General features: G+C 39.6%; 1 long non-coding RNA gene across 1 annotated transcript; it reads left to right on the top strand.

Annotated features, from left to right (window-relative positions):
* Positions 1-24,404, top strand: LOC134155161 (uncharacterized). The gene is made up of 3 exons (XR_009961449.1): positions 1-139; positions 23,389-23,450; positions 24,179-24,404. It is a non-coding gene; the product is annotated as an uncharacterized LOC134155161 (long non-coding RNA).
* Positions 24,405-25,234: the final 830 nt, after the last annotated feature.

Below are 25,234 nucleotides of genomic sequence, written 5' to 3'. Positions count from 1 at the left end.
CTCTTAACGGCTTCTCTGCAGTCTTACTCTGCCCTGATGCTTGCAGCCCTGAACTTTCCTTGGCTGAAAGAACGTAGCCTACTTCTAAGATTCCAACATCCAGAAAGACAGAGTAAAATCAAGCCCAATAAAACAGGTGGTGTGTCTTGGTCCCTTGCTGGCCATTATTCCTTTTTGTTTTGTTTGTTTATTTTTTTTTGCAATGTATGTCTCAACATATTGTTTGCCTGATTTTTGTACATGACAAGCTCTGCTTCTGTGTTTTCAAGCCATGAGTGGGTCCAGCTGCAACAGAAATAATTGTAAGGTAGTTTTGTGGGTTAACCACAGTAGGCAGCTCAGCACCACATAACCACTCACTAAAGAAATGTGGGCAAGGAAGAACAAAAACACTATCAGTAAAGATACAGTTTTACATATTAAAGCATATTGTATTGGTTAACTGCACTTTTGGGAGTAATGGAAGACAGACTTACAAGGGTGTTTACTAAGGTTGTCTTTGATTACTCTAAAATGGTGTGCAATGATAAAGGTGCAAATAGAATAATGTAAAATTGCTGATGAGAGTCTTGATTACCAAAGACAGCTGTCTTTACAGTTATTGAAGACTTTGGCAACCAGTGGGATATGCATTTTAGAGTTTGCACACTGCAGATTGATTGGGAGGTGAATTGGATTGTATGGTTAAGTGTGGAAAATGAGAATTTTAGATATATAGGCAGGTTGAGTCTTACGTGTACAGGTCTTACTAAAACAAGAACAGCAAAGTTTCAGATAAGATCTGAAGATAATGAAAGATAAAGAGGAGCTGATGAAGACTGCCTCCTCATTTTGAACCTGAGTGGTGAAAACAGTGTCAAAGGTGTACTTGATACCAAGAGAAAATGTGGCTGAGGATTTCTCATTCTTCTCAAACACTCAGTTTGCTTTAGGAAGAAAGGTAACTGTAGTTGTACATTACATTAAGCTGACACTCTTTCTGCTGTGCATGGTATGCTATCTGTACTTTCTCCTCTATAAAAAAAAAAAAGACTCAAGTTGCCAGCAAGTCTCTAGATTGCTAATATTGTGTTTCAGCTGATGTTTCTTCCTCACACTGACCAGACAACTTATAAAATTATTATTCAGGTTAACGTCAGAGTAATTGAAGGTTGGGTAGCAGTTTCATTTTTTCAACATGAGAGAATTTATCTTTCAAAGTCCTGAGTTACAGTTTGCAATGATTTCATCATTGAAAAGTATCCTGAACTGACAGCAATAAATTAACTGCCATTTCACTTGAGACTAATTCCTGTCTACAGTGAAGAATTTTGCTTGGTGAAATGTTATGGCCATGCCAATTTTATTCTTGTTCATTTTGCTTAGTTTTGAAGGAGCTGAAACAAGTGTCTGTTCCAGAGTTCTGTTGTAGCAGATAGTAATGGGTTTGTCATGATTCATTGCTGTGTCTGTTTATAGCACCCACTGGATACTGTGGCTTTCCATGTAGTCCCTTCCAATATGCCAAACTCTTCCCTGTAACTTGAGGTACATTTCTGTACTTTCACTATCTTTGCAGAATGTTTTAAAGTATTTTTACTTCCATTTGACATTTGCCTTTTCTGAGGCTGCAGCTATGTTTTACTCTCAGTTCCTCTCAAGCAAAGTCTGTGACACCATTATGATATACTGACTTGAAGACACAGGTAAAGGGTTATGGATAGTGAAATAAAGTTGAAGTGTAAGCAGTCTTTCTAATTGCATGTACATGTAAGCAAATTAAAAACATTAAACTAACATCTTTCACCTTGCACAGGTGAAAGAGGGGGAAAGCTTGCTCTTCTGCAGCAGACGTTTGCTTTGATACCTTCCTCTACCATCCAGCCTTTTCAGTGTTTCTGAAGTAGACTGTCTTAGAGCCAGAGCTCGAGGTTTAACACCCTGTTATGGTCTCTGTCACCTATGACAGTTGATCACAGGTCATCTGACTGCATTGGACCTTGCTGGCCATTCCTTCATCAATTCCTTGCCCATTGATGTTACAGTAGTTACAAGTTACAATAGTTCTTGAAAGACTAGTTATTAATACTGTGATGAAAGAAAGAAAGAAAGAAAGAAACAAAACAACAGAAGAACCCCTCAAAACAAGCAAATAGAATCCCAAACTCCCTCTGTCCTCAAACGTGATCTCTACTGACAATTTCTTTGTGAGCTCTTGTTGTGGTTTAAGCCCAGCCAGTAATTCAGAACCACACAGCTGCTCTCTCACTTCCCCCCCTTCCTCTCCCTGCTCCCAGAGGGATGGTGAGGAAAATCGAAAGAATTTAACTCCCACAGGTTGAGATAAGAACAGTCCAGTAACTAAGGTATAACACAAACCACTGCTGCTACCACAAATAATAATAATGATAAGGGAGATAACAAGGGAAGAGAATACAACCGCTCACCACCCACTGACCAATACCCAGCCCAACCCAAGCAGTGATCTAGCCCTTCTGGGTAACTACCCCCAGTTTATATAGTGGGCATGACGTGCTGTGGTATGGAATACCCCTTTGGCTAGTTTGGGTCAGGTGTCCTGTCTCTGCTTCCTCCCGGCTTCCCCTCCTCCCTGGCAGAGCATGAGACTCAGAAAGTCCTTGGTCAGAGTAAACATTACTGAGCAGCAACTAAAAACATAGGTGTTATCAGCGTTGTTCTCAGGCTGAGAGTCAAAACCACAGCATTGCACCAGCTACTTAGAAGGAGAAAAATGGCTGCTACTGCTGAACTCAGGACAGTATCCACCCCTTATTCCATACCATTCACGTCATGCTCAGATCCCACATTTTCAATATACCATCACTCATATACATATATATGTATATATATATATACACATCTACACACACACACACACACGGATCATTCCTTAGTGTGTGGACCAATCCCTATAAAGCTGCTGAGTCCATCTGGTCCATGATGTCAGTCTCCATCTCTTGTAACAGTCTTTCAGAGCAGGAGAGGCTGTGTGCACTGTTGGATTGTTGCCCGCTGTGGTACCGCAGAACTTGTCTGGTTCCTTCAAAGTTCATTCTTTGTTTGGATGACGGTCGGAGGGAAGTCAGGTCTGGTTGCTGGTGACCTGAAGACATCTAGTTGGTGGGCTATAAAAGTGCTACATAGCAGGCAACAGCATACAGTTGAGTTCATTGGCTGTTTTCCCCTAAAATCAAATGCCCTTGAGGTACACATCAGACTTCCCATCTTCCCACATTATCCACCAGGTATATCCTGGTCCCTGGGCAAAAGCAGTCCCATGACTGGGGATTCTGACTGGGCTGGGCCAGCCCTGTTGACACATCCTCTGGTGTTGACTAACCAGGTGGCTTTTGGTAAATATATATCCCAGTGTTTGAAAGTTCCACCACCCATTGCTCTCAGTGTAGTTTTTAACAGCCCGTTTGTCCTGGGTTCAGCAGTAGCAGTTATTTTTCTCCTTCTAAGTAGCTGGTCCAGTGCTGTGATTTTGACTCTCGGCCTGAGAACAACGCTGATAACACTGATATTTTTAGTTGCTGCTCAGTAATGTTTACTCTGACCAAGGACTTTCTGAGTCTCGTGCTCTGCCAGGGAGGAGGGGAAGCCGGGAGGAAGCAGAGACAGGACACCTGACCCAAACTACCCAGAGAGGTATTCCATACCACAGCACATCATGCCCAGGATGTAAAGTGGCAGTTACTGGGAAGGGTGAGATCACTGCTGGGTTGGGCTGGGTATTATCGGTCGGCGGGTGGTGAGCACTTGTATTCTCTTCCCTTCTTATTTCCTTTATCATTATTATTATTGGTGGTAGCAGTAGTGATTTGTGTTATACCTTAGTTACTGGACTGTTCTTATCTCAACCTGTGGGAGTTACAGTCTTTCGATTCTTCTCCCCATTCCTCTGGGAGTGGGGGGAACAAAGGTGGGGGGGCAGTGGACTGTATGGCTGACTTGCCAACAGGGTTTAAACCACGACACCATTGTAGTGTTCGATTTTCACCTTGGCAAACTGACTCAATTCACCCTCTCCTTCAGCAGTTTTTGCAACTTGTCATCGGGGACTCCATACAGCTGCCTTCCATCTCCACTGCTTTCCCACAGTACGGCAGGACCCATCAGTGAACAAGGCATATTGCTTCTCACTTTCTGACAGTTTATTATATGGTGGGGCCTCTTCAGCATGCATCACCTCCTCCTCTGGTGACATTCCAAAATCTTTGCCCTCTGGCCAGTCCATGATGACTTCTAGAATTCCTGGACGACTGGGATTTCCTATTCGAGCTCATTGTATAATTAGTGCAGCCCACTTACTCCATGTAGCATCGGTTGCATGATGCGTAGAGGAGATCCTGCCTTTGAACATCCAGCCCAGCATGGGCAACCGGGGTGCCAGGAGGAGCTGTGCTTCAGCGCCAATCACTTCTGAAGCAGCTCAAACCCCTACATGGGCTGCCAGTATCTCTTTCTCAGTTGGGGTATAGCTAGACTCAGATCCTTTATATCCCAAACTCCAAAAGCCAAGGGGTTGACCTCAAGTCTTCCCTGGAGCTTTCTGCCAGAGGTTCCAGGTAGGACCATTCTCCCCGGCTGCGGTGTAGAGTGTGTTTTTTACATCTGGCCCAATCCAGACTGGTCCAAGGGCTACTGCATGAACTGTCTCACATTTAATTTGCTCAAAGGCTTGTTCTTGCTCAGAGCCCAATTTAAAATCATTCTTCTTCCGAATCACATGGTAGAGAGGGCTTACAATCAAACTGTAATTTGGGATGTGCATTCTCCAGAACCCCACTGCACCCAAGAAAGCTTGCGTTTCTTTCTTATTAGCTGGTGGAGACATTGCTGTTATCTTGTTGATCACATCTGTGGGGATCTTGCTATGTTCATCTTGCCATTTTATTCCCGAAAATTGAATCTCCTGTGCAGGTCACAGTATCACACAGTATCACAGTATGCTAGAGATTGGAAGGGACCTCAAAAGATCTAGTCCAATCCCCCTGCCAGAGCAGGAACACCTAGATAATGTTACACAGGAATGTGTCCAGGCGGGTTTTGAATGTCTCCAGGGAAGGAGACTCCACAACCTCCCTGGGCAGCCTGTTCCAGTGTTCTGTCACTCTCGCTGAGAAGAAATTTCTTCTCAAGTTTAACTGAGTGAACCCTCTTGTGTTCCAGTTTGTACCCATTACCCCTTGTCCTGTCATTGTTTGCCACTGAGTAGAGCCTGGCTCCATCCTCGTGACACTCCCCCTTTATATATTTATAGACACTAATAAGGTCACCCCTCAGTCTCCTCTAAACTATAGAAAACCAGCTCCCTCAGTCTTTCCTCATAAGGGAGATGCTCCACTCCCTTAATCATCTTTGTTGCCCTGCGCTGGACTCTCTCCAGCAGGTCCCTGTCCTTCTTGAACTGAGGGGCCCAGAACTGGACACAATATTCCACATGCGGTCTCACCAGGGCAGAGTAGAGGGGGAGGAGAACCTCTCTCGACCTACTAACCACCCCCCTTCTAATACACCCCAGGATGCCATTGGCCTTCTTGGCCACAAGGGCACAGTGTTGGCTTATGGTCATCTTGTCCGCTAGGACCCCCAGGTCCCTCTCCCCTACACTGCTCTCTAACAGGTCATTCCCCAACCTATACTGGAACCTGGGGTTGTTCCTGCCCAGATGCAGGACTCTGCACTTTCCCTTGTTATATTTCATCAAGTTATTCCCTGCCCAACTCTCCAGCCTGTCCAGGTCTCACTGGATGGCAGCACAGCCTTCTGGCGTGCCAGCCACTCCTCCCAGCTTAGTGTCATCAGCAAACTTGCTGATAGTACACTCAATTCCCTCATCTAAATCATTGATGAATATATTAAATAATACTGGTCCCAGTACTGACCCTTGAGGCACTCCACTAGTTACAGGCCTCCAACTAGACTCCGCCCCATAGACTACAACTCTCTGGCTTCTCTCCTTCAGCCAGTTCACAGTCCACCTCACTACCTGATCATCCAGACCACACTTCCTCAATTTAGCTGTGAGGATGCTGTGGGAGACTGTGTCAAATGCTTTGCTGAAGTCAAGGTAGACCACATCCACCGCTCTGCCATCATCCATCCACCGTGTTATTTCCTCATAAAAGGCTAAGAGATTGGTCAGGCATGATTTCCCCTTGGTGAAGCCATGTTGACTGCCCCTCATAACCCTCTTATCTTTGATATGCCTTAAGATGGCACCAAGGATAAGGCGTTCCATCACTTTCCCAGGGATGGAGGTGAGGCTGACCGGTCTATAGTTACCCGGGTCTTCCTTCTTGCCCTTTTTGAAGACTGGAGTGACATTTGCTTTCCTCCAGTCCTCAGGCACCTCTCCCGTTTCCCAAGACTTGGTAAAGATGATGGAGAGCGGTCTAGCAATGACTTCCGCCAGTTCCCTCAGCACCCGCGGGTGCATCCCATCTGGACCCATGGATTTATGGATGTCCAGATTGCTCAACTGGTCTCTAACCCATTCCTCATCGACTAAGGCAAACCGCTCCGTTGACCTGACTTCATCTAAGGTCTCAGGGGTACAGGGCTCTTCAGGACTGCCTGCAGCAGAGTAGACAGAGACAAAGAAGGCATTCAGTAACTCTGCCATCTCTGTATCTTCTGTCACCAGGGCACCCATCCCGTTCATCAGTGGGCCTACATTGCCTCTGGTGTTAGTTTTGTCTGCCATGTATTTGAAAAAGCTCTTTTTGCTGTCCTTGACCCTTCTCACCAGGTTTAATTCTAAGGAGGCCTTAGTCATCCTAGCTGCCTTCATACATCCTCTAGCAGCAGCCTTATATTCCTCCCAAGTGGCCAGCCCCTCCTTCCATGACCTGTAAACTCTCCTCTTCCACTTGAGCATACCCAGCAATTCCCTATTTAGCCACACAGGTCTCCTGGCCCTCTTCCTTGACTTCCTACGTGTCGGGATGCTCTGATCTTGAGCTCGGAAAAAGTAATCCTTGAATGCTAACCAACTATCTTGGGCCCCTTTACCTTCAAACAGCCTTGCCCATGGGATTTCCCCTAGCAAATAGCTTGAAAAGGCCAAAATTTGCCCTGCTAAAGTCCAGGGTTGCAATTCTACTTGCTATTCTACTGGTCCTACCACACAAGATCCTGAACTCCACCATCTCGTGGTCGCTGCAACCAAGGCAGCCCTCAACCCTTACTGCTTCGACCAGACCCTCCTTGTTAGTGAGGATGAGATCCAGCAGCGCTCCTCTCCTGGTCGGCTCATCCACCATTTGCAGGAGGAAGTTATCATCCACACACTGGAGGAACCTCCTGGACTGCGGCTGGGTTGCCGAGTGGTCCTTCCAGCAAACATCAGGGAAGTTAAAATCCCCCACGACGACCACGGCCTGTGACTGTGAGGCCGCTCTCAGCTGCCTGTAGAAGGCCTCGTCAACTTCCTCACCCTGATCTGGTGGTCTGTAACAGACACCCACAACAGTATCCCCCCTGCCAGCCTGCCCCTGAATTCTCGCCCACAGACTCTCAACTTGCTCGTCATCTGTCCCTGGACAGAACTCGGTGCATTGTAGTTGCTCCCGCACATAAAGAGCAACCCCACCACCCCGCCTGGCTGGCCTGTCTTTCCTGAAAAGGACATAGCCCTCCATGACTATATTCCAGTCATGTGAGCTGTCCCACCATGTCTCTGTCATTGCCACCAGATCATAGTCTCCTGACTTAACACAGGTTTCCAAGTCCTCCTGCTTATTTCCCATGCTGCGCGCATTGGTGTACAGACATTCCAGGGAGCGAGCTGAGCACACCGATTTCACCCTAGGATTATAGGAGGCCTCCCAGTCTTCATCAATTCTGGAGTGCTGCCCCACTGGGGCAAGCCCAGCTACAATCCCATCCCCCTTCGAATCTAGTTTAAAGCTCTCCAAATGAGCCCTGCTAATTCGTGCCCCAGCATCCTTTTGCCTCTGTGAGAGAAACCTTTCCCACTTGTCATTGTCCAGACTGGTGCCCTATAAAACCAGCTGTTATCAAAGAATCCAAAGCCCTGCCTGTAGCACCAGTCTCGAAGCCAATCGTTTATGGACTGAATCTTCCCATTCCTTCCCACATCATCAGTGGAAGATGGAAGGAGAAGATCACTTGAGCCCCAGACTCTTTCACCATCCGCCCCAAGGCCCTGTAGTCTTTCTTCATCACCCTCAGACTGCGGGAAGCAGCTTCCTCCCCACCTGTCTGGAAGATCAGCAGCGGGTAGTAGTCTGTCAGGTGCACCAGGTTGGGGAGCGCCCTAGTGATATCCCTCATCCGGGCTCCAGGCAGACTACACACTTCCCTATGATGAGGGTCAACTCTGCATATCAAGCCCTCTGTTCCTCTCAGAAGGGAATTGCCTACTACAATAACCCTTCTTTCTTTCTATCTTATCAGAGGCAGTCTTGAGGTGCAAAGTCGACCGCCTTTTCCTATGTGGCCTTGTGGGCTGGCCTTGCACCACATTCTCACCTACCTCTCCTTCAAGATCCAGGGCCTCAAACCTATTACGGACGGACACCTGGGGAAGCAGGGCAGGAAGGGGGGAGGGTTTCCCACGACGCCAAACTGGAACTCGCTTCCAGCCCTCATTGTCTTTTTGGGCCCCTACCTCTGCGCAACAGCTACAGGGCAGGGGGTGTCTCGGGCCATCCCCCTCTGTGTGAGAAGGCAGGGGGTCCTTCCCCTTTTGGGGGTTATCTCCCTGGAACTGTTCCGACTGGCACGCCAGGGAGTTACTCCACCAGTCCATCTCCCTTTCACACTCCCTGATGGTCCTCAGCGTCTCAACCTCCTCCTTAAGTTTTGCCTCCAGGCTAAGCAGATCTTCTACCTGCTCACACCTCACGCAGGTCCCTTGACCTTACTCCGTTTTATGGCAAAACCGGCTTTCAGCAGGATTTGGATTATTTTCCTCCCTTTTTCAAAGACTTCTGCTGCTGTATTGCCCCACACAATAATGTCATCAATTTATTGCAGGTGTTCTGGAGCTTGCACCTGTTCCAGTGCAGTCTGGATCAGTCCATAGCAGATGGTAGGGCTGTGTTTCCACCCCTGGGGCAGTCAGTTCCAAGTGTACTGGACACTCCTCCAAGTAAAAGTGAACTGTGGCCTGCACTCTGCTGCCACAGGAGTTGGGAAAAATGCACTGGCAATATCAATCGTGGCATACCACTTGGCTGCCTTTGACTCTAGTTCATACTGAAGTTCTAGCATGTCCGGTACGGCAGCACTCAATGGTGGTGTGACTTCATTCAGGCCACGGTAGTCTACTGTTAGTCTCCACTCTCCATTAGACTTTTGCACTGGCCATATGGGGCTATTAAGGGTGAGAAGGTCCTACTGATCACTCCTTGGCTCTCCAGTCTATGGATCAGCTTATGGATGGGCTGACAATGTTATGGCAGCTGGTCTTGTATTAGAGGTAGTGAAGTGATTTTTTTCTGAGACTTGGACCAGGAGAGCACAATAAACATTTGAAATATGCCAGTGCAAAAGTAAATTAGATTTGCATTTATCATTTACTCTTACTTTATATCTTAGTTTTAGTTTTACAGCTCACTCACTTCATCAGCTATACAGTCAGTGAATTGAGAATTTTTGTTCAAGGAATCTCTAGTCCAGAATGTGGAATGAAGGAGGACGAATTAATAACTAGGGCTTTGAATGGTGACCCAGACTAATAATTAAACACACAATGATCTTCGTAATCCTTGAATGATTTAATCTTCATGTTATCTTGTGTGACTAGATGATAGAGATACAACAGATTTCTTTTTACATTTAAGATCATGTGAAATCTATATTCATAGTGCACCTCTTTTGATCCTGAAGGTAATCTCCTATAATAAAAAATGTTAAAAACTTCAGAATACATTTTCTAAGTTGATGTATTTTACATTAGTAAAAGTACAGAAGATTGGGAACTACAGGGTGTAAAACTTTAATGGGCATTATTCCTGCTGTTTATGGTTGACTTGGCTTCATATTTTTATTTTGAGCTTAAATGGATTTCAGTAATTAAGCTATGTCTTCCTTTTAGTATTACTTGCACTGTGTGTGTGAATTTAAGGTAAAGCAGTGTAAACTGAAGGCACTCATCTTGAGTGCCATTATGGGGCACATACAGGACAGTGAGGTGATCAGGCACAGTCAGCATGGGTTTATGAAAGGCGGGTCCTGCGTGAATAACCTGATCTCCTTCTATGCGATAAATCACTTCTAGGTGATTTATTTCATGGATGAAGGAAAGGCTGCGGATGTGGTCTGCCTAGACTTCAGTAAAGACTTTGACATCATTTCCCACAGCATTCTTCTGGAGAAACTGACTGCTGATTGCTTGGATTGTGTACAGTTGGCTAGGTAAATATCTGGCTGGAAAGCCAGTCCCAAGGAGTGGTGGTGAATGGAGTTAAATTCAGTCAGTGGCTGGTCACAAGTGGTGCTCTTCGAGGGTTCAGTATTGGGGCCAGTTCTGGCTAATATCTTTATTTAAGATCTAGATGAGGGAATTGTGTGCACCCTCAGAAAATTTGCGGGTGACACCAAGTTGGATGGGAGTGTTGATCTGCTTGAGGGCAGGAAGGGTCTACGGGGGGATCTGCACAGTCTGGATTTATGGGCCTAGGCCAACTGCATGAGGGTCAACAAGGTCAAGTGCTGGGTGCTGTGCTTGAGTCGCAACAACCCAGTGTATTACCACAGGCTTTAGGACGAGCAACTGAAAAGCTGCATGGTGGAAAAGGATCTAGGGGTGTTGGTCGACAGTTGGCTGAACATGAGCCAGCTTGTGCCTAGTTGGTCAAGGAGGCCAGTGGCATCCTGGCTTGTACCAGAAATAGTGTGGGCAGCAGGACTAGGGAACTGATTGTCACTCTGTACTCTGCACTGGTGAGGCTGCACCTCAGACAAGAAAGTAGAGATGCTGGAGTATGTCCAGAGAAGGCAAGAAAGACAGTAAAGTGTCTAGAGCACAAGTCTTATAAGAAGCAGTTGAGGGAACTGAGAATGTTTAGCCTAGAGAAAAGGAGGCTGATGGGAGACCTTGCTGTCTGAAAGGAGGTTGTAGTGAGGTGATTGTCAGTCTCAAGCAACAAGCAATAGGGGAAGAGGTAATGGCCTCAAGTTGTGCTAGGGGCGGTTTAGATTGGCTATTATTAACATGTTCTTCATGGAAAAAGTTGTCAAACATTGGAACGTTCTGCCCAGGTAAGTGGTTGAGTTGCTAACCCTCATGTTATTTAAACAATATGCAGATAGTGCTTAAGGACATGGTTTAGTGGTGGACTTAGTAGTGCTGGTTAACAGTTGGGCTTGATGATCCTACAGATCTTTTCTAACCTAAACAATCATATACTATTGTATTAAAATGAAATAGATACTTGTAATGCACTCTGGATGGGTAGTCTATATCATGTCTTTCAGGCACACAAATGATTTCATGAAATTTATTTACTGTGAAGTACTGCGTGTGATGCTGTACGTTACTGAGAACAGCTTTAGCTCTAGTACAGAAAATCACTTCAATGCAGTTTATTGTTTTAAACCTAGTTTACTTCCTTACCTCATATATTCGGCTTTTTTTACCATTTGAGAGGATTTCTGTTTTGCTTTGCTGTTCTGAAGGCATTTGTCTCTGCTATGGAAACTAATTGATCTGACAGGGGTCAGAGAAAATATCTGTTGGTTGCCCATGTTTTTGCTGCATGTCAAACAATACACTTGTTATCGTTATGAATTCTTACATAAAATGAATAACAAAGAACTGGTATGGCTAAGTGAAATAATGCATTACTTTCTGGATGCCTGCTGAGTAAGCACTTAGTTCAAGAAATCAAGAAGTCCTGTGCTTCTGGATGCTTAAGATTTGTTGCTGGAAGAAAAAATTGGTCTGTATGTTTAAGTCCTGAGTGACTTTGCTGTTAATGTCTGTGATGGAAAAACCTGCACTTAACAAACTTGAACTGACTAATATGATTATAACCAAGATAAATTTAGAGGATGTGAGAGGTGGGAAGAAGAGGGTGTATACCCATTGGTTAAGTTAAACTATTGTCTGTCCATTGTTTCTGGCTCCTAGTCATTAACTGTTCATTTCTGCTGTTACTGTTCTGTAGTGGTTATGGCAGCTGCAGTGTGTTGACAACAGTTTACTTGGCATGGGCTAGATTTATTTATTTATTATTTTTTCAAATAAAGTCATCTAAAATTAAAAAGTAAACACTGAATCTGATTTTTAATGAGTAGCAGCAGAAATCTTACAAATACACTAAGATTACACTGGAAGATACATTGACAGGCTTTTAGTCAATGTAGGCTTTTTTTTAAATTAGAATTCTTTGTGAAGTAAGGATGGGCAGAATTATGTAGGACATTAGGGGTGATGCTGAGAATCAGTTCAGGAAGGATGACTAATGATGACTTCTGAACAGAAATTATGGTATTTTTAATTACCTTTATTTGAATTGAGAGCAGGAAATACTGTATCGTAAGGCTGTTAGTCCTTGAATAGGAGCTGTTGATCTTTATTAGTGGAGCATTTTATCTTGAAGTCTTGGGGGTAGCAGTCCCATTTCCATGTGACTAATAAAACATGGATACTTTGGAATTTAGTCAGTGAACAAATCTGAACAACTCTTCAGATTTAAGTAATGAAAGAAAAAAATATTGGGTTAGAAGCTGGTTAAACCTGAAGGTACCTATTAATAAGAAGCCTTGGTACTGGAATTTAGATGAGAGAAGGCAAAATAAGGTTAGTCAGGAAAACCAGTTCTTTGGTTGTTTATGGGTCTGGGTTGTATTCATTTGCCTTGCTAATGCCTTTTTAATGTGATTAAAAATCTCCAGAGTTTATGACATTCGAAATTCATTGTGTGGAAAAAACCAGAAGGATTCCTTATTGTTGGCTGCAGTGTTGTGTTTGGTGTTGAAGAAAGTAACTCATTTTACAGCTTCAGTCAAAGATCAACACAGTCATTTGAGCCTTGACTTTCTCTTCCCGGAGTCTGACAGGGCTGGCGGCATTTTCTTCTGTCAGGCTTTTGTTGTTTAAGATCAACTCTTTGACTCACTAACACTGTAATGAGGAGTAAACAAGCCTTATTTCTTCTCAACAATTTGTAGTATGTTTCTTGTGGATTCTGAATTTAACAGCATTGATTTAACAGTTGCTAAATCATGTAGCTGGAGTAAACTGCTTTACTAGTGGTAATAGTTGTGTTGAGGAAATAAATATCACAACCCCATATGGAGGTGTTTATCTTCAATACCGATGGTATCAGCTTCTGCCTTCCACTCCTATCTGTCTGTTTCCTTTAAAAATACATGTCTGAGTATAGGTACTCAGCAGAGTTAAGAGGATAGGATGTTGCTGAGAAGCAGAGGTTTAAATTTCATGTAATTTCTGTGATTAAAGAACATAACAGTGATATTCCTTATAACCACCATAAGAATCAACATCTATGGGTACTCATCCTAGCAGGTATATGAACAGTTGAAGCTTTATGGATCTCTGATATTAAAAAGAAGACAGGTCATTGTGTCTTGCAGAACCTTTAATAAAAATAAGTACAGATATCTTCCTTTACTTCTCAGTGACTGATGTATATTCACTATGCAATTTACTGACCATTGGTGACATTTTCAGCAGGCCTGAAAGTTACGATAATTAGGTAGCAAGTGCTTAAAGGAAAGTTATGTTGGCATAATTATTTGGGGAAATTTACCTCTTGTATTCCAGATTCTATGTGGGGTAAGCTAAAGCATTATTTCCGTTATTTTTTTCAGTACTCCCACACAGTCATTAATTAATGTTGAAATCTATCATTAACAAGTGAAATTATGTATTCAGAATATAGAACAGGTTACCTGCTTATTTACCTGGAAAATAATGAAGATTGGGTAATTCTGGATACCCTTCACTAGGGCTTTGTTGTAAAGCTGTAGTTAAGGAAGTAATTTTTTAGGTTGAGGAAAAGATAAACCTTCTTCCATGTGTCCCAAGATTATTATATTGGAGTTGGTCTTAGGTAATCAGCAGTGCATGTGCCTTGATTTGAGGTTCTGTGAACAATTCCATGCAGCCATAAGTTCTCTCCTTGGTGAATAAAAAGAGCAGAAATGGTAAAAAAATCTCAGATGGTTTGGAAACACCAGTCAAGGAAACTCTTGCAAGATAGAATGGTGGTGCCATTGCTAACAATTTTTTTGTGCTACTACCCCAGTTGCTAGAGCACTCCTATCAGTCACAGAGACCAGGTTCAGTAAAGTCCTTTTTGCACCAGAGAATTATCTTGTACCTGTTACCCCTCTAGATTGCTGCTGGAAATTGTGGGTATGACATGCTGATAGTCTCCTGTATAATAAATTTCCTGTTCTAGAAATTAGAAATTCACTGTGGCTACAGATAGAATTCAGGAGACATACGTGATGAGTGAATATCATAATCTACAGAGAAAAGAGTAGATGTCGGTGTTTCACTGGTATTACACGTTTTTGTAGAAAGTGAAGCAGAAATAAGAGTCACCACAAATGGCTGCTCTAAAGCAGAGGAGGGATTGGTTTCTCTGCTTTGTGTCAATCGTCAAACCACATGCACCTTGGTACAAGGAGGGTCCTGCTTATTTTTAGTCAAGGTCCTTTTGACTGCAAATTACTCTTTAGATTGAACAACAGGTATCATAATCATGGCCAACCACCAATCGAACTGAAGACTAATCAGCTGCAGTTCACAGAATCCATTTTGCATTCCACAGGTAATTGTAACTACAGGAAAGTGTCATATGTAGTTCATTAAACTTTTTTGTTAATAATTCTAAACATAATAAAGGGAAAATACATCAGTATAAATCTGTTTAATTAGCTTTAAAAAGCATTGGTAGAACTAGGGTTTTTTTAATTATCCATTACTATAGATAGTGAAGGGTCTATATGGAAAATAATAAAGGTCCCGATTTAAAAGTGGCACAATGAAAGACTGACTGTTTAGTTGGAAAGAGTTTTGCTGTTTTCAGCTGATATTGAAGCCTGAAATACCATATCTTAATGAGAAAAAATAACAACTATTTCTTTTGTGTGTAGAAATTGGATGCACAGTTGCTAAACTGAAGCAACTTATATTTACAAATCTTAAAATGTGCAGTCCTTCTCTAATTTTCTTATAAGAACTTAAATTCTGTGTCTGATTCCATTAATGGATTACTAAACCTGGCTCAAAATTTTTTATTTAACAACTGGAAAAGAGGTGAATGCAGTACTGTTATATCATGTAAAATATTAATTTGCCTTAATGAGATATTTACTTTTAGATAAAGGAATGAAAACAGTGAATGTTTACAAAATATATCAACTGAATCTTGCCTAAAATATCAAAAAGTGAAATTTTGGATATTCACTTAATTCAAAGATCTAATTTAATGCAGGCATAATGATCTTGTATTGTCAGAGTTAATGTTCTCATAACAATATTAATTCTGTCTTCCTTCAGGTAATTTATATAGGGCAGTATACTGCTGTGTAACTTATTAATGATAGGATTCTCATTAATGGTCATTATCTTGAAAATATTCTAGTATCTTCACAATTGTGTTTTCCAATGTACTTTGTGTTTAGGTCGTCATATTCAAAAAAGTGCTGGCAAGGGACTTTGTTTTCCCTGGTTATCACTGCTGTAGGTAACTTGTCTGAGAAATATCAAAGATTTAAATGCTGCCATTAAAGTTTCTGTTAGTTGAATCTTTCCTCCACTTTTTACTTCTTTTTAGTATGCTGGCAAAATTACAGCATTTTTAACAATTAATTGTTTCTCTGTCTCTGTCTCCCTCTCTCTCTCATAAAAGACTGGTATTCATCAGCTTTCTAATTCATGTGAATAATTTACAGGACTTAGCAATGTCTGACGTGCATTTGTCTTTTGCAGACCAGGTGTTTCTAACCTTTTTTACTGATTTTTACTTCACTAATAACATACTATACTACAAATCTAATGATCTGTTTGGGAATTTGATTTTAAAAAGTACTCCTGGTCTCACTTTAGTGGATGAACTAGCTTTGTTTGTATAGTGCTTGCTAACAGAGGTGGCTATTTTATTGATGAATATGTAAAAAGTGTATAGTCCAGTGCTCTGTTCCATTCGTCTAATTTATGACACTAGTAATAATAGATGATGAATGAGATATCCAATACATTAATAAATTATCTTAAGAGGTGTACTAAATCAAAGAGGAGGAGACTGAGAAATAATCTCATATAATGCCTCCAAGAAAAGTAAACTAATTCCGGAGTCATTTATTCAGCAATATGCAAAAACCCAGAGAAATTTGTTGAAATTGGACTGCTATAGTTAGTATGATGTTAATATAACTCAGCATTCCAAATGTGCTATTCTAGACATTTGGATCGCCAGATTCAGGTGGCAAGAGATGTAAAATATACATAATTCTTAAATATTTAAGGTAATTTAAGTTAAAATGTTGAGTTTAAGCATGTTTAAAATAAAACCCAGCAATTTTGTCTTATGTTGATGATGCTTACATCCTCTTTCCTAAATTCATCTATCCATTAACTGGGTTGAAATTTCCAGCACTTCTCTGCTGTGTTTTAAATTCACTAACTTGATGATTCTGTGTAAAATATGCGCTTGTTCTAAGTGAAACTGCAAAGCCTTTTGGGTTTGTTAGATGTGAAACTTCCATGTTTTGTTTATTTGGATGCCACAAGCAATAATTCTTCTGGTCACACTGGCTATCTCAGAAGGAGTCTTCATGTCAGAAGAGGCAGTGGCTGACTATGTGGTATTCATGTGCCACTTTGCTATAGACAGGGAACATCAAAGAAGCGGGCAAATTTTATGCAAGCAAATGATTGCCATTCTTATTAATCTGTTTCTTAGTGTTAATAAGTCCAGTGACATTTAGTCACCATTGTAAAATGGAGTGGGATTTAGGGAATGCAAATGTTACTGATGTTGGTAGAAATAAAACATTCTGGAGGTGGTGTGAGGTTTTCCGTTTCACAAACTGACACTTTGAGGTTCTGTGGTTATGTTTTTTATCACATTTAGATGACCGAAGTGTGGGCGTAGATAATTTTTTCATCAAAATGAACAGTATGTCTTCTGTCCTCCTCATGTTCTCCTTTTTTGGTATTTTCCTCCCATGCCTTGCACCTCTGTTGGGGTTTAAACGCCTGTACAGAACTTACCCAGCTGATCATGTATTTTCTTCTCTGTTGAGGCTATAAAATGAGTTACAAAGTAGTTAGAAGGTTTTGGTATGGAGTTAACTAAGCATAATAAAGGCTATACTTTCTACATTAAGGACAGTGCTTGTTGGTGTATGATTATCCTTAATTATTTCTAATCAAATTGGATCACCTTTGGATACAGATGGTTAAACTTACCTACCTAGTTGTATTAAACTTATGATCCATTTTCATGTTTATTTCTTATGTGTAAAACCATGCAAAAGAACATCTTACTGTGCAACAAGGCCAGTATGGTAAATGGTTTTCTATATTTCATGGATCTCAACTTCATTTTTTGACTAAGGTAAAGCAGTGATAATTGGATACTAAACCCCTTGTATTGAGCTGGATTTTTGTTCCTCAGCTCCCCCTGTCGTGATCCCTTTAAGAGTCTCTGGATGGTGGCATGCTGTCACTGTGCTCATGTTTGTCTTACAAGTGGAAATTTTCTACTTTCTCATTTCCAAGAATGCATTTTATTGGCCTTCTTTCTACTCATAGCCTTGATTTAACTGTTAACTGTAGAATTATTGTAGTTGCAACTCTTTACATTAAAGTTGTCATCAGAAGGTGTCACCAGTTGCTTTCTATTTTTTGTTTCCTCTTGGTTTTTAATAAACACATTGAGTATTGTTAGTCATATACTACTTCTAATCATTGGTCTTTATGATGAAAAATTAACATACTTTTTTAAAATAGTGAGTTATAACAGGATTTTTTTTACTTTATTTTTTTTTGTTTTGTTTTCACCTTAATCTAAATTCAGGCATCATGTGGAAATATTTATATTAATTCTAACTTAAATGAATGTGCTGTATTTATGAGTCAGAGTAGGATGACTTTGGCTCAGTCACCCATACTTATGCAGTTGTTGAATTTTACTTGTTTTTCTACAAAGCTGACATTACCAGGTCTGTAATTTTTAACGCAGTTAAGCTTAAAGAGAAGTGGATGATATCAGTAATTTTTAAAAACTAGAAATTCTATTTTCTAAGTTTATTAGATCTTTACACATTAAGTATATACATTGGTATCTTGGTATATTTGTCTTTTAATTTCCCACTCTTCTGGCCATTTGTATTGGAGTTTCACATATAACTTTTACGAGCTTTGTCACCCTTCCATTTATCTTAAGGTCTGCCTTGGCTGCCAAAGTAGAAACCTTACAATCAGTCTTCAAGGTGGTTAACTCATATCACTGTATTATATGAAAGAAACCAAGGTCTTTCTGCATTGGTACCTGTGGTGTTAACACTGGGTTAGTGATTAGGGTGGGATGGATTTTCCCTTTCTGCAGGCTGACAGACTTTTCATTATATTCTGAATGAAATCAAGATCTGTTGAAGATTGAGAAGATGTTTCCCAATAAGGGAGAGATTGAAGAGAATTTATTTGTGTTAGCAGTATTTACCATAGTGCCAGACCTTAGTTTAAGGCAAATAACTATTAAGAAAGCAACAGAATCCTATCATATGTTCAGTACCTTTCGCATTATGTTCAGTGTGAAATTAAGACTTTTTAAAAATCAGAAAAGTCCATTAAACAGTGTTTTAGAGATTAAGGTGCTTGTTCATGATTGTGGTAACATGGCTTTAAGTTTCTTCTGTCTGTGATACATCATAGGAACTTGAATCAGCATTAGGTATCTGAGATGAGTGCTGTTATGGCTCTGTGCTGCTTTTTGTTCTGGAGAATGTATTTAAAAATCTCATATAATGGATAAATTTCACTTGAAGCAGCAGGCAGCCAGAAAGAGAATGGTAGCAGAACTTGGAGTATACAATGCTCACCCCGATAAAAGATGGACAGACTCAGTACCTCAAGTAGAAAGACTCTGCATTTTGCAGAAATTAAAATATCAGTATTGATATTAAAGTATACTGAGAAAAGGATTTGGCAGCTTTTGCTTTACCAAAATTTGAGCATAAGCATTTAATCTAATAACAGTTAAGGCCTAAACTGGAAGAGCCCTTCTGTGGAATAAGGCATGATTTGGTCTATTTGAGAGTAAGATTCAATATCCACTCTCTTTTATATGAATATCCTTAAAGACCAACCACCATTAATTGTGTAAGATGATGATTGCATGCTGTATAAATTTATAAGTAGTCAGTCCTTCACGTGCAAATCTGTGCAATTCGTAGTTTTGTATTTGATGCTTCAATAAATAGGGTATTTGAATAAAAATGTGATTGCAAAGAATAAATTTGCAGCCATATTAAAAAAAAAAAGAGCTGATTCAGTAATATGTTTTGTGATGGCAACAGAGGAATGCTTTGGCCTTAAGCATAGTACTTGAGACATAAGGATCTTAAATGTAGGCTTGTACTTTGTCATGTGTGTGACAACTGAGGGCTTATTCGAATCAAGAAGTGCATGACTAAGGTTCTTTTGAAAAGGCGAAAAGAACTTTAAATAGCAAAATGTGAATATGAACTAACTGTAGATTAATGTTTTGCCCAGTCCATTTATTTAAGCTTTAATGTTTCATCATTTCTAATTAATAGGCAATGCATTGTTTAAATTAGGGTAGTAATTGTGGGTTTTTTTAAACACAATATAAGAGTGGTTTTAACTGAAAAATCAAGTTTTGTTACTGAAATAAATAGTTTGGAGTACTTCTGGGCTAACATGTAGTGAAGTCCCAATGAATACTGCAGATCAATACATTGAAGAGTTAATTGTGAAAAATGATATAAGTTCTGATATAAATCAAGAGGTTGGTAAAGTGTGTGCTTACTGTTGATCATTAGAATACAAAACTATCTGTTAAAATCAATTAACATGCGTATCTGATGACTGATTGTATAAATATGAAAGTCAGATAATTGTAATCGTTAACCATGGCTTCAGGTCATATGAGTTATCAGCTCAAAAAAACTAGAGGAGAACAGGGTTGATTTGCATATATTTAATGTGGCATGCTGTACATGTAGGAATTTGCTAGTAATCTGCTTGTTTTTATCTAAAAATCAACTAGGAAACGGGGTCATAACAGTCAAATGAGCTATGTGTTGTATTGATAGCAGTCGATTGAGTAGTTTGGGATTTAGCATTTTACTATGTATTTTAATATTCCAAAATTGATTTTTTACTAAGAGACAATTGAAAGAAGCTTGTTAAAAAGTTATTCAAGAAATACTCAAGGCTTTTATCAGGAACATACTCAAAATTGTCCTATAGCTGGTTGTAATGCTGGGTTACTTTGGCAGCTTTCGTTTAGACTTATACAATATATGTAACAAGCACTTCTTTGCTTTTTATGGTAAAAATTGGAGATACATTAAGAATTTTATTGAAGTACTGTACTCTGTCACAACAGTATCTTTCTATGTGAAGTTGGCCAAAAATATAATTTTTAATTTAATTGATCAGTTGTAATAGAGGGAAGTGTGGCAGAGGAATGAGGCTTCTGTCCTGGAAATGATTTACATATTAACTTCCTGAATATAAGAATCCATTTTCATTGATAGTGCAAAATAGTCTATGAAACTTGTAACATTTCAAAGAATCCTTGAAATGTGAATCAGAATATAGTGGTCAGTGCCTTATATTACGTTTAATTTGGTAAAGTAGGTCTGTCCACCCTTTCTCTTTTCCCCTGTATTTGCTCCTGAACATTCAGAAAAAAAAATTAGAATTCCAGTCCTAAATTTTAAAATTATATGTTGTAATAATTTTCTGAAATTTCCTCTGGTTTCTATGTTCATAAGTTCCTAAAGGGAAAAAGCAGCAGTATGCGGTTTCTTTTGGTGTGATTTGTACTTGCAAACTAAGAAACTTTCTGGTGATGGCAGTATCAAAATGCAGAATTGTTGCTTAGTGCTTTTTGCCGTGAGCCTTATTTATACTTTTGCCATTGTAAATATTTGAAATTTGTTCTTTGGTATGCAGTACAATCCAGTTCCTTGTATTATCACACAGAATAAATTGAGTACAGCAAGGCACTCAGTTTCTCAGCCTGGGCAGAGTACAGTGCGCACAATTAGCTGATTTCTGGTGTTCTTTCTCTGTGAACTGCACTTGAATGGCACTGCCTTTTGCTTCAGTCTTTTTTTTTTTTTTTTTTTTTTGACCAATCTTTTGCATGATCTGTTGAGTAAAGGCGCCTTTAGTATGTCTGAGGGTTGGGGAGAAAAGAGCAGCTGGCAGAACAGAGGAATGGAATCACACTCAGTTTCAGACCTACCTGTTACGTAGGAGGGAGTTTTTATTTGCTTGCAAGAGATATAAAAGTGTCTGTATCTCAGGTCATTGGCTGGTTGGGGTCCTTTAAATGATTTACATGTCTATTTGAGCAGGGAGTTATGACCCTCTAACTTGGAAACAGTTGTGCAAGGAGGTCAGTTCTGTAACCACAGATTAGAAGCCCATATTAAACATGAAACTTATTAAAAACTAAGTAAATTGTAAAAGGAAGAAACGTGGTGGTAAGACATTGGTTACTGTAATTACTGTTTTAGTTCTACTGTAACTCATTGGTGAAAAATTGCTTTGCTATCAGAGGCTTCCAAGCTGCAGATGAATGAAAATGATCTATGACTAAGTGGTACTTCCTAAAGGTCTAATTCCAGAACCTTAGGATCATTCCTGAGCCATTTTGTGTCCCAGTAATCCTCCAGATCTTTTAATGTGTGAAGGTATATACTGCTTTTACAAGGATTCATTACTTTCAAAAAGAAGGATTTGGGATATGTATGATTTGTTTAGGGTGGATGGGATTTGCAAATGTGGTGTGGGAAAGTACTGGCATTCTCAAACTGAAATTTGGGCACTAAAAGAGGATACCTTAGCAAAAGAAGTCTCATTTGTCCCACTTCAGAAAAATATTATGAGAAGAAAGTGCTTCACGTTCCCTAAAATACAGCAGTTTTTTGTACTCCTGTGTTGAGGGCCTTGCAGTGTTATTAGCCCAAAGGGGAGATATGCTTTTTCATGATGACTATATTTAGTCAGGAAGAATAGTCCTTTTTAAAGCAAATTGAAATGAGTGTATGAGAGCGTGAAATTATCAGCAGCGCTGGTGCACATTTACATTACTTCTACATACTCTTTTGAATGACCACACAACAGAACAAGTACTTCATTTCCACTGTGTTGATTTTTCCTGACAAAACATGGCAGTCTATCCAAAGGAGGGTGTTTAGCCAAGATAAATATAAAATTTATGATTAAGCAAAGTGTTTTCTTATTATAATCCCTGAAGAGAATTTGAGACTTGTTAAATATAATGTGTCCAGGTAGTTTTAAGAGTAAATTATCCTTTAGGCTTTTAGGTGCTGAAATACAGCAACACCATGAACCATTTGAGATCTTACCAGCAGAAACAGAACTGCATACTGATTACCTTTGAACCAAGTAGCAAAAAAAGTGCATATGTACAATATATAACCTCATGTTTGATGTATGCATTCAGTTTTACAGTCATGTACAGAGATCAAAAATCCATGTCAGTAGCATGGTTTATAAAACTGTCTCTTTCCTGTAATGTGTGTTAGAGAAGAAAGCAAATAAACCTTTTTGACAGAATGGATTGATAACATGATTACACTTCTGGTGCATTTCTTTAACTGCTGTATTTACAGAATACTACTTTGAGGAAAATTATGGTGACTGTCAATATTACTCATTAAAATAAACGGAGAATGAAAATTAATTCAGGAGATGAGTGGATTTTGACCTTTGTGGTACCAGTGTTGGCTTTAGAGTGCAGTGTTGTAATGAAATTGTGAATGTACTTAGGTAGTGGTTATTAAATGATCTCACTGTATTCTTTCAAGGACTATGAACTTCCAAAATCAAGGATAACATTAGATGTCAGCCAAGTATTTTGTCCTTCTCGTGGTTTGTCTTTATATCTGAATTAGTGCCAGTTTGCACAGATTGTGTGTCAGCTTAAATACAAGAAACAGGCCTCAGTCTGCTTGAACTTGTTCCACCAAAGACTTCTGAAAACTTTCGGTAGTCTGCAAACTGTAATGGTGTTTCACATTAAGTTGCTTTGTTGAATTATAAAACAGGTTTTCTTGTGCTTTCAAATAAAATGTTGTCATACGCTAATGAATGAGATACCATCTGTAATAATTAAGATTATTCTACTTGTTTTCCCCCTGCAGCAAAACTTCTGAAGATTTGCAGAAGACAGTAAGAGAACCACCAAGAAGGCTATAGCAGTATTGTAAGTACTTCAGCCAGGAAAAAAAAAGAAATATGTGACTTAAGAGTGCTGTAAACAGATTTTCATTTTTTTTTTGGGGGGGGAAATGAGCTACATAAAGGATTATGTGTAAAATACAGAGCAGGATATATTGTAGCAATCATGTTAATAATTTACAAGGGAAAAGCTGCACTCTTGTAAAACCTAAAATTGTATCCTTGTGCAATGTAATCAGGAATTCACCAATAGCAGTGAAAAATATTTCTCTATCCACCAAAGATTGATCTAGTTTATATACATTTGTTTATTTAAAACTATCAGAATTTAGAAAATCATTGTAGTTTTGTAGGTTTGTCATTTGTTTTAGTGACTTATTGTTTAGGTTATTTTGCAGAATTATTTATTTGCTGATTTATTTATGTATTTCATTATTTATTTATTTGATTATTTAGTAAATTATTTATCCGATGAATTATTAATACATCTTCATGACATGCTTTAAATTATTTATAACTTAATTTTGAGTTTATTGCTTTTCGACGCTGCATTGTTACTGACTAGTTTTGATTTTTTTTTTCTTGGTTCTTGAAAATTAAAGTACTAGCTCTAAGGCAAAAGTATATTCTTTGCAGAATCCATAGATGGTTTTCAATGAAGTAATTTACCATGTAGATACTAATTTTATTTAGCTTTCTATTGCTTAATACCACTTTTCAACTTACTTAGCTTTTGCTTCTATTATTTCATAGATGTGTCAAGATCAAATGAGTGACCTTCAAGGAGCAAAAATGTTTACTTTAAAACATGTTGAAATAAAGTAGTACTGTTATCCCCTTAATAAGTACTCTGTAATTTTTCTTAAAGTTAACTTGAGATATTTTTGTTCCAGTAAAATGGATGTTTTTAAAATGAGACTTTTGATATTTGAATCCGTCTTTTTAATTTCTAATAAAAATAATATATTCACATTAATAACTCATATGGAGATTTCCTTTATCAGCAAGGTTTTATATGTATGAGGAGGAGCAGACCCATGCAGAAGATGATGTATTTCAAGGGGGGAAATTGGGTAGAAGGGTTCTCCCATGTCCCACAGTGTTTTTTTGCATGCATAAGAATTTATAAGCTCCGAAAATTTAACATCTCTGTTTTATATAACCAGGTTCTCTGTTCGTAGTTCCTAGTGCACAACATACTATTGTGAAGTCTGTGTTGCTTTCCTTTGACAATAAAAAGGCCTAAACTCTAATCTTTTACTCCAAAGAGGCTTGAGTGAACGTATAAAAACAGTTTAAGGGGCCAGCTCTAGGCTTTGTGTATGAGCACCAGCTCTGTGGAGTTTAGAACAGGTGCCTGGTATGAGAATTTGACTTGGAGTCAATTCTGACTGGTGGGTTTTTTCAGGACTGATGAGCCTGTTAGCTCAAGTTGCCTTTTTGACCTCAGTTCCTAATGAGTAACCTGTTGGGCAGTTGTAAAGCCACCTTGCAGGAGAGTGCTGTGACTGACAGCCCTGTTTCAGGGCTTTAATGAATAGGGCAAAGCAGCAGTTCATCTGCAAAAGTGCTGTGTGCATAATGAGGCCTTTATTCTATGTTTAGTGCTTGAAATGAATTACTATTATACTTTAAAGTTTTAACACAGCATGGAAAGGCTGCATTGTACATTTCAAGTTTCAGTGTTGTTGAAATACAGTAGAAATGGCCTCTGTAGACAGGTTTCACTATAGAACTTAAATTATGCATGTGTATATCCAAATTCCTTATTTTGAAATATTGAATGTATGAATATTTAATTTGTATCTT

Source organism: Pezoporus occidentalis, unplaced genomic scaffold, assembly GCF_034315485.1.
Source record: "Pezoporus occidentalis ecotype Australia unplaced genomic scaffold, CSIRO_AGI_Poc_V1 ctg75, whole genome shotgun sequence".
Lineage (NCBI taxonomy): Eukaryota > Metazoa > Chordata > Aves > Psittaciformes > Psittacidae > Pezoporus > Pezoporus occidentalis.
Note: the sequence above shows the minus strand (reverse complement) of the source record. Positions and strands in the feature narration are given on the sequence as shown.